This window comes from Chiloscyllium plagiosum, unplaced genomic scaffold (assembly GCF_037043375.1).
Source record: "Chiloscyllium plagiosum isolate Xiang-an unplaced genomic scaffold, Cpla_swu_hap1 HiC_scaffold_27, whole genome shotgun sequence".
In the NCBI taxonomy this organism is placed as follows: domain Eukaryota; kingdom Metazoa; phylum Chordata; class Chondrichthyes; order Orectolobiformes; family Hemiscylliidae; genus Chiloscyllium; species Chiloscyllium plagiosum.
Window position 1 is genome coordinate 35,527,789 of NW_028270165.1, and position 10,980 is coordinate 35,538,768.

General features: G+C 46.6%; 1 pseudogene; it reads left to right on the plus strand.

The window, feature by feature from the left end:
• The first annotated feature begins 1,337 nt into the window (after positions 1 to 1,337).
• Positions 1,338 to 2,234, plus strand: LOC148143587 (uncharacterized; annotated as a pseudogene).
• The last annotated feature ends 8,746 nt before the right edge of the window (positions 2,235 to 10,980 follow it).

Here is a 10,980-nt window from a genome sequence, read left to right on the forward strand (position 1 = left end):
CAACAGGTACAAGTACAGCACATGCAGTGTTCCTCATTGCAGCTTCAAGGTTTTGTGTCCTCTTTTACGCGTTGGCTCCAGCATATTCAGCATACTTCCCCCGCCTCCCCCCCACCCTCCCCATCCCCGCCCTGAGCCGTTGATGCTTCCATTGTTTATAAAATAAAGAGAGGAATGGATAGGGTAAATAGACAAGGTCTTTTCTCTGGGAGTGTAGAACTATAGAGTAAAAGATTGAGGGTGAGGTGGCCCGGGGAGGGGGCGAGGAATTTAAAAGGAACCGAAGGGGCAATTCATGCAGAAGACGGCGCGTGTAAGGAAAGAGCTGCCAGAGGAAGTAGTAGATGCTGGTATAATTATGACACATTTAAAAGGCATCTGGATAGTTTTATGAATAGGAAGGGTTTAGAGGGATATGGGCCAAATGCTGGCAAATGAGACCAGATTCAGTGAGGATATCTGGTCAGCATAGACCATTGGACCAAAGGACCTGTTTCTGTGCTGTATATCTAGATGACTCTGGTTTCCCATGCCAGTCTGTTCAATTTCTCTCTGGTGTCATAGCCTTGATGTCTCATTCTAAAACTCCCCTGTGGGGGCACGTTTACAATTTTGTGTCTGATTGGTTGCCAAGAAGCTACATTGCCGGTTCATCCTGAATTTACACACTATATTTTTGCTTCCAAAAATCAGACCTGCTCACTCTCAACAGTATCCCAATGTCGTGGAAGATATTAATTTTCAGGTGCAGATATCCAAAATTCAGAGAGATGTCAGTTGTGACTGTTTTGCTCTTCTGTCCCTGTCAGATCCTGAATCAGCAATTTCAGGAGAATTAGAATGGAGTGAGAACAGAGGGGGAGAGAGAGAGAGAGGGATGGTGCTTTCAGTTTTGTGGAATAATAAAACAAAAGAATGTTCTGCAGAAAGTAGAATTGCATGTTCTGAATTTCTACCCTGGACTGACAGTGTTGACTTTTGTAATCTCTTTTCAGACTATTTGATCTGAAGATGAAGTTTCAAAATCAACACATGAAGGGCTGATGCCTGAACCATTGACTCTCCTGCTCCTCAGATGCTGCCTGACCTGCAGTTTTCTACTCTGATTCTCCAGCATTTGTGAGTCACTCAATCCATCGGGACTGCAACAATTTTCAACTATGATCCAATTGGTTCCTGTTTCAGTACATTTTCAGCATCAGTGGGACTGGAAGAGAGACCCTACTGTTGCAGCAACGCACTGAGTGTGGAGCCTGAAACAGTTATCTGGCCTGGAAAGAGGAATTCGAGGCAGGAAGGGGACATACATGCGTTTGTGTGCAACTGTAGCTTCGGCCATGGAGAAACCATGGAAGTGTGGCGACTGCGGGAAAGGCTTCCGTGTCCCGTCTGCCCTGGAGACACATCGGCGCAGTCACACCCGGGAGAAGCCATTCTCCTGTCCTAAGTGCAGGAAGGCCTTCAGTGATTCCTCCGCCCTGCTGAGGCACCGGCGGGTGCACACTGGGGAGAGGCCCTTCAGCTGCCCTAAGTGCAGGAAGAGCTTCAGCGATTCCTCCGCCCGGCTGAGGCACTTGCGGATTCACACAGGGGCGTGGCCCTTCAGCTGTCTCAAGTGTGGGAAGGCCTTCAGCGATTCCTCCGCCCTGATCAGGCACCAGCGGGTGCACACAGGGGAGAGGCCCTTCCGCTGCCCCGATTGTGGGAATGTGTTCACTCGCTCCTCCCACCTCGTGATTCACCGGCGGGTCTACACCGGTGAGAAGCCCTTCCCCTGCCCCAAATGTGGGAAGGCCTTCAGCGATTCCTCTGACCTGCTGGCTCACCAGCGGGTCCACACCGGCGAGAGGCCATTCACCTGCTCTGTCTGCGGGAAGTGCTTTACACGCTCTTCCGACCTGTTGAAGCACCAGCGGGTCCACACTGGGGAAAGGCCCTTCAGCTGCTCTGTGTGCGGGAAGGGCTTTGCTGTCTCCTCCACTCTACTGACGCACCAGCGGGTCCACACTGGGGAGAGGCCGTTTGCCTGCCTCGAGTGCGGGAAGGGCTTTGCTGTCTCCTCCACTCTACTGACGCACCAGCGGGTCCACACTGGGGAGAGGCCGTTTGCCTGCCCCAAGTGTGGGCAGAGGTTCACAATGTCCTGCAGCTTGAACAAGCACCAGCGGAAGCACCAATGCTCCTAACAATCAGATTCTGCCGGTAACGCTGCTGAGGGTCACCCCCAGGACTGATCCTCCTGCCCTTTCTGACAGTGGGGGTAGTGGGAGAGTTGGTAGGCTTTTTTGTTTTCTACTGGGGGAGTGGGGGGGGGAAGGGAGGGTGGTGGCTCAGTGGTTAGCACTGCTGCCTCATAGCGCCAGGGACCCAGATTTAATTCCATCCTCAGGGTGACTGTCTGTGTGGCGTTTGCATGTAATTCCCCGCTGTGTCTGCGTGGGTTTCCTCTGCGTGTTGCAGTGTCTTCCCAAAGTGCAAACGTGCGCATGTTTGGGCGAATTGGCCAAGCTAAATAGTCCCATAGTGTTCAAATATGTGTAGGTGTGGTGCATTAGTTAGGGGTAAGTGCAGAGTGATAGGGTAGGAAAATGTGTCTGGGTGAGTTACTCTTCAAAGGGTCGCTCTGAACTTGTTGGGCAGAAGGGCCCGTTTCCACACTGTAGTGCCTCTATGTTTCTATGAACCTTGCTTCCAGTGGGCGCTGCTGCTCATTGAGCCCAAGACCCGCACAAACCTACGACCGCAAGACCATTGGAGCAGAAGTTAGGATATTTTGACCCATCGAATCTGCTCCACCATTTATTAGAGACAAAATAAAAAACTGCAGATGCTGTAATCTAAAATAGACAAACAGGAGGCTGGGCACAATAAGGCAGGCAGCACCAGCAGGTGGAGAAGTCAGCATTTCAGGTATTATCCCTCAGGACTGAAGAAGGGTTCTACCCGAAACGTTGACATCTCCATCAGAAATGATTTATCAGTATGTTGTTAGAACTAGAGGGCATAGGTTTAGAGTGAGAGGGGAAGGATTTAAAAGGGACCGAAAGGGAAAACTTTTCATGCAGAGTGTGGTGCGTGCATGGAATAAGCTGCCAGAGGAAGTGGAGGAGACTGGTAGAATTACAGAATTTAAAAGACATTTGGTTGGGGACATGAATAGAAAGGGTTAGAGGGATTTGGGCCAAGTGCTGGCAAATGGGACTAGATTAATTTAGAATATCTGGTCAGCGTGGACGAGTTGGACTGAAGGATCTGTTTCCGTGCTGTACCTCTCTATGACTACCGGTCCTGATGTAAGTTTCGAATTTAGTAACTTTGAATAATTCAATCTTGTTGAATTCACCTCCTGGAAGGTTTCAAATGAAACCCTCCAAGCGATATGATTTAACTACGCCGAGTTGGATAAAGTATCCCATCAAGTTCACATGAATGCGCAGTTGAAGAAGTTGAAGTCAGAAGTCACACAACACCAGTTTACAGTCCAACAGGTTTATTTGAAATCCCAAGCTTTGGGAGCATTGCTCCTTCATCAGTGCTGCTCCTTCATCACTTCACCTGATGAAGGAACAGTGCTTCGAAAGCTCATGAGTTCAAATCAATCTATTGGGATTCTCACCTGGTGTTGTGTGACTTCTGACCTGTCCACCCCCAGCACCTCCACATCAGAGTTGACGAATGAGATCAGACTTTATTCAGCATGATTTAGTGAGATATTCATCTGGATGTCCTTATGCCTCAAACATCGATTCTCCTGCGCCTCGGGTGCTGCCTGACCTGCTGTGCTTTTCCAGCACCACACTCTCAACTCTGATCTCCAGCATTTGCAGTCCTCACTTTATCCTGGTTCATGTGGAAACTCAACACTGTCAGAGTTACAAAGAGATTCCAGTCATAGAGTACTATAGCACAGAGACAGGCCCTTCAGCCCAAACTGGTCCATGCTGACCAAAATGTTTGTCAACACTAACCTCATTTCCCTGCACTTGGCCCATATCTTTCTAAAGCTTTCCTACCCATGTATTTTTGAAACGCCTTTTCAATGTTGTTAATGTACCTGCTTCAACCACTTCCACTGGCAGCTGTTTCCCCAGGCGAACTACACTCTGTAAATATTTTGCCCCACATCTTTTCTTCCATCTTTCTCCTCTCACCATAAAAACGCGTCCTTGCTCTTGAAATCCTTCCTCAAGGGAAGAGACAGCTACCATTAACCCAAATCTACCCCTCATGGTTTGAAAATATTGCCTCTCAACTTCCTCTGCTCCAGTGGAAAAACATCCCAGCCTATCCAGCCTAAATTCTAATTTGATAATAATGGCAGTGATGATTTTGGCTGTGTGTGTGTCAAGGATCTCTCCTTTCTAAGCCAATGCTGTGCCTCTTAAGTTCACCTGATCTTAAAACGAATGGCACCCCATTCATTTAAAATGTCCATGTTTTCTGTGTAAAGTCGGTCCTGGTCGGCAAATAGACAGTGGTGTCTTATATTCCCGAGACTTCTTTTGACCGGGTTCATATGCTCTGTTTTGAGATGTATGAGTAAATCTTCAGAACAAAAGATTAATGCAGCCTTTATTCATGTCTCATTATTAAAAACACTTTCTCCATTTACAGATGTGATTGAGAAGCTTCTCCCAATGAATCTTTGACTGATAACAGCATTTGTCAGGCTTTTGAAAGTCACTGCAGCTCTGTCATAGCACAGGGGAGGGCTCTTTCAGACACAACGCGTCATGTAGAAAATTCTCCCACATTAGTCGAGCAAAGTAGACGTCTTTTTAAGACATTATGAAACTTGAAAGGGTTCAGAAAAGGTTTGGAAGGTTGTTGCCAGGGTTGCAAGGTTTGAGCTACAGGGAGAGGTTGAATACGCTGGTACTATTTTCCCTGAAGCTTTAGAGTCAGCCAGAAACATCTGTTGAATCAGAAAACATGTCTTTCTGCAGCAGCTTTAGACAGACTGCTTGCCAAAACCAAAACCAGGGGAAAAGAATGGGACAACTGCCCTTTCATTGTAGAAGCGTTTTAGAAAAATAAAATGTCAAACCCTTTTCCCGGATTGTTGCCTTAGCCAGTATCTGTTAACCATTAGTGAAAACCTTAATCCTAGATGAATGGGAAGCCTTTTACAACCCCTCCTGAAAATAAACCAACAACGTAATCTTCTTAAAGGAGGAACATGATCACAACAAAAAGCACTTGAACTGAAACATTTGTAACAAAAGGCTGTACAGTTAGCAGGACAAGAAAACAGGTTTTCAATTTCACCAATCAATTTAAATCAGCCCCATTGGCTACCAAAAATTTATTAAATTTAAATCCTAAAGTTTTGACAACAGGACCAATCCTATCATAAAGAATTGGCGGTCTCAGTCATCTGTGTATTAGATAAAGCATCATTTAGAAAAACAGAGAAGGACATTCCTGACGGAGGAATCGGAGGAGGCATCCCCGACAGAAAATGGCGCAGAATATTCCGGAAGACACATAACCTGGTTGTAATCTGAGAGATTAAATTCTATTTTGTGTCATCTGAGTGGGACATGTATTGATTGGAAAAGCATACCAGAAGAATCTTGATTTATTCCAGAATACTCAGTAGTTAGGAAGGATTTCTTCAGTTTGTTAGTAGTTTTGTTCATTTGTTCACCGTGAGAGTTGGTTAAATAAATTGCTGATTGTCGGTTGTAAAGTGTCAGGGATTTACTTTTAACACTACAGCAGGTTACACCACTTATCACACTGACTTTACAGATTAAAGGGCAACGTGCCACTCTTTGGACGTTTCAGTTTGAGATCTTGGTGAGGGGGAGGGGGGGCGGGGTTCAGCCTTCGCTTTGTAACAGTATTGATAACATTCTCTTGAATGCAATGGAGTCAATATTAATCCAAGCCTCTTGTTGTGGTTGTGGGTGAATCACCTTAATTTGGCTCCTGACTCAGAAACCGCACAGACAATCAACTGCTGAAACAATGATTTGCACTTTATTGCACGTCGCAACCACAAATAAAACCTCTCAAGTTCATTCAGCTTCACTCCCCAAACTTGGCTATCACCCAGTTGATGTCTGAAGTTAACTGGTTTTCCACCGACGGTGCCCATCTCTGGAAGTTCCAGGGGTTTGATGCAGTATTATTCTTCTGAGTACTGCTGCGGCTGCATCATTCTGGAGTTGAAGTTTGGTGGCGTTTCCTCAATTTCCAATCTGTGGTGTGACTTTTGTTTTTAAGACTCTAACATCACCTCACATTGCTGGAGACCTCAGGTCTGCAGCTTACCTTCTTATCCTTGAGGGTTAGCTGTCTGTTTGAAACAGCCTGCCATGCAATTAACCCCTCTATGTCAGGGCTTTCCTTCTGCAGGCAGAATTAATTGTTCTTTTGTCACACCATTATTAAACAACATTATCTTGCCTGTCCCAAGAAACAACTTATTGTGTTGCCTCCTTCTTCCCATGGATGTTCATTAGCAGAAATTAAGCCATTTATCGTATTGAATCTGCTCTGCCATTCAGTCATGGTTGATATTTTTCTTAACCCCATTCTCCCTGTAACCTTTGAGCCCCTTGATACTCAAGAATGAGTGAATGGTGGAGCAGACTCAATGGGCTGAATGGCCTAATTTCACTTCCTGTGGTGTCACAGTTTCTCGTCCGCCCTTTCGTTTCTTGGTCCAGAAAGAGTTATTGTTGGCTCGTGAAGTTTGGGAAGCTCTGGAGTTTACAGGTGCACACCACGCTCCTCTCTGCCTCCTCCCAGAATAACGATTCCTCCTGAGATACTGGCAGTTCTTGAGATCCCTGGATATCCCGGAATACAAATCAGTGTGTCTGGAAGTCTCTGCTGCTACCCTGGAACAGAAGGATTATGGGGAGAAAATTCAGAAATCCGAAGAGCAAAGAGACTTGGGACTTCTAGCCCAGGATTTTCTCAAGGTAAACTTACAGGCTGAGTCAGTAGTGAGGAAGGCAAATGCAACAATGGCATTTATTTTGACAGGACTTGAATATAAAAGCAGGGATGTACTTCTGAGGATCTTTCAGGTTCCAGTCAGGCCACAATTGGAGTACTGTACACAGTTTTGGTCTCCATATCTCAGGAAGGATGTACTGGCCCTGGAACATGTTCAGAGGAGGTTGATGAGAAAGGTGCCAGGATTGAAAAGCTTAACATATGAAGAACATTTGAGGACTCTGGGTCTATATTCAATGGAGTTTAGAAGATGACAAGGGAACTAATTGAAACCTACAGCATACTGAACAGCTTAGACAGAGTGGATGTTGGGAAAATATTTCCATAGGTAGGAGAAACGAGGACCCGAGGGCTCAGCCTTCAAGTAAAGGGAAGACCTTTTGGAACGGAGATAAGGAGAACTTCTTCAGACAGAGAGTGGTGTATCTATGGAATTCACTGCCCCAGAAAGCTGTGAAGGCCAGATCGTTGAATACATTTAAGATGGGGATAACTTGGTTCTTGAGTATCAAGAGGATCAAAGGTTATGGGGAGAATGGGGTTGAGAAACTTATCAGCCATGATTGAATGGTGGAGCAGACTCAATGGGCTGAATGGCATAATTTCTGCTCCTATAATCTTATCATATGCTGATGTGTGGAGGGGTGAGAATGGGGGAAAAGAGATAAAGAGGGGAACACAATTAAAGTGAAGCTGGGTACAGATACATAGGAAATACAATAATTGAACGATAAATTTCAGACCACATAGAAGCACTCGCATACAGAGGGATCTGGCCATATAGATCTCCAAAATTGGCAATACAGGCGGGTAACGTGATCAAGAAGGCACACAGCACGTTTGCCTTGAGTCTAAGAGTTGACGAGTTATGTTACAGCTATTTATTCCGGCCACATTCAGAATATTGCGTGCAGTTCTGGTCCCTACACTCCCAGAAGGACATGGATGCTCTGCGAGAGGGTATAGAGAAGGTTCACTAGGACACTGCCTGGTCTGGAGGTCTCATTATGAGCAGAGAATGGGATAAACCTGGATTATTTTCACTGTGAAGATGGGGCAGAGAGATAACCTCAACAAAATGATGAGACACACAGATTGACTGGACGGGGGTGGCATGGTGGCTCAATCATTAGCACTGATGCCTCACAGCACCAGGGAAACTGGTTCGATTTCAGTCCCAGGTCACTGTCTGTGTGGAGTTTGCACATTCTCCCTGTGTCGATATGGGTTTCCTCCGGATTCCTCTCACAATCCAAATGTGTGGATTCGGGTGGAGTGGCTATGCTAAATTACCCCAATGCCCAGGGATTGGCAGGTTAAGTTGGATTGTCCGTGCTTAAATTGCCCCACAGTGTTCAGGAATGTGGATGTTAGGTACATTAGTCAGGGGTAAATGTCGAGTAATAGGGGTAGGGAAATGGGTCTGTGTGGATTATTCTTTGGATGTTTGGGGTTGGGCCAGATAGTCTGTTAGATAGTCAGAGGCTTCCCCCACCCCACCCCCAGTGTGGAAATGTCAACTACAAGAGGGCACAAGTTCAAGGCGAGAGGGGGACAGTCAGGGGGAGAATTGAAAGGGAAGATTTTTCACACAGTTGGATGGTGGATGCCTGGAATGCACTGCCAGTGGACGAAGTGGAAAGAGGCACCTTAGCAACACTTAAGGTGTATCAGGACAGACACATGAAGGGGAGGTGAATACAGGGACAGAAACCATGCATCGGCAATAAATAGCAGGTCGAAGTTAGCATTAAGAATTGGCACAGGCTTGGGCGGGGAGGGGGTAGGGGGTAAAGTCAACTTTCCAAAAGCAGGGGATACCTGTATGGTGATGAAGGGGTGGGTGGAGGCTCAGGTGGAGCATAAACACTGACAGAGCCCAATTGGATTGACTGTGGTGGAGACTCAATGGGACAGAGACAAATGTATCTATTTCAGATTTCCCTGCACTTCAGCCGCTTCTGTGGACTGTTTCCGTAGGGAAGGTGCAATCCCAGGCTCAGAGAGCATCAGCCCCCACTGGAAGTAAAGTGGGTGAGAGAGCGGCCATTCAGCATAAAGGAACCCCTTGCCCCTCCCACTTCACCCACTAAACAGGGTTCAAGATGAGACTCTCAGCAGCGGTAACAGCAGAGTCCAACCCGAATCCCTGCGCCATCTAACTTATGAAGTTGCTGGTGTCTCCACAAGTTGCACGACTGGGTGAAGCCCTTTCCATACACTGGACAGGTGAACGGCCGCTCCTTGGTGTGGATGCCCTGGTGTTTACGCAGGGTGGAGGAATCACAGAAGTCATTGCTCCACACGGGACAGGTGAACGGCTTCTCCTCAGTGTGGCAGCGGAAGCTGAGCAGCAGGTGATACGACTGGGTGTAGCCCTTCCCGTGCACAGAGCAGGAAAACGGTTTCTCCCCGGTGTGCATCCGCTGGTGCGGCAGTAGGTGGTGTGACTAAGTGTAGCCCTGCCCACACACGGGGCAGATGAACGGGTTCTTGCTGGTGTGGACCCACTGGTGGGCCAGGAGGTGGTGTAACTGAGTGAAGCCTTTCCTGCACTGAGTGCTGGCGAACAGCCGCTGCCCGGTGTGCAAACGCCGATGAATCTCCAGTGTAGATGGCGAAGGGAAACCATTCCCACACTCCCCACATTTCCACGGTTTCTCCATGGTGCAGGTGCCCTCGTCTGTCTCAGACCATAACAATCAGTTGAAAACTCACTCGCGCTTACAGCATGTGTGTGGTGTTACTGGTGAACCCTCTGATAATTGGAACACTCATTCAATCTGTAAAGCTTGTTCCAGTCCCTACTCTGGTGTGAGGGTATGCGAGACTCTGAGTTTCCAGTCACACTTACGTTTAAAACCTAACTAAGCAGACAGGCCTTTTCCCCTTTGTTTTCACGGCCATCAATATCCACGTCCTCGTGAATCAAGTGACTGTCAGACTTTGATGTGATGTTTGGTCTGAGATTTCTGCCGCCAAATTCTTCTCTTGTAATATTCCAGTGAAGTGATTGCAAGGGTCATCACAGTCAGTCCATGATAGAAAATCTGAACGTAATTCTAGCTACTGTGGAACATTCTTTCCTCTCAATCCCAAAGATCTTTGTGTCGATCTATATGTAACTGTAAACCGACAGGGTTATGGGGCAGACTGCATACCTCCACGAAGAGTTCACATGGACTCAAGTTGCTGAACGGATATCTTTAGTGCAGTATTGACACTCTTACTGAAGATCTACAATATGCTGCAGTACGATATCACAAGCCCAGGAACAACTGCAAATCAGACAAGGTCTTTTCAGAAGTTGGACCCTGAACTTCTGAATCTGCTGCTGCTCTTCCTCTCTCTCTCTCTCTGAATGAAGATTGATCTTCACCCAGACTGCAACTTCCTTCCTCTGTCAAAATATTTGTGAACAAATCCATTTTTTTGAAGGATGGCCTGTTTCCTGATCATCACAATTAAAGGGGTGTCTTCCCCCTGATATGCAAAGGGACAGTCAGTCAGGGGAGGGCAGGGTCACGTCTTGTGTTGTGTGGAATCTGTGACAGCTGCAACAATTCATCCCAACTCCTGTACTCAGTGCTCTGACTGGTGAAAGCAAGCATGCCGAAAGTCTTCTTCACTGCCCTGTCTACCCATGACTCCACTTTCTAGGAGCTATGAACCTGCACCCTTACATCTCTTGGTTTGAAATACTGCATATGAAACAGATTTGGTGTTTGTTGGTATGTGTTATTATTTGGTGCTTATCTCGGCTCTAATTCGGTATTTTATACTGAATGCCATGACTGATGAAGGCCAGTGTGCCAAACGTTTCTACCTGTGACTCCACTTTCAGAGAACTGTGAACATGTACTCCAAGATCCCTCTGTTCCACTACACTCCTTAAGGTCCTGCCATTCACCATGAAATTCCTACCTTGATTTGACTATACAAAATGTAAGACCTCACACTTATCTATATTAAACTCCATTTGCCATTAACCTTAAACCTATGCCCTCT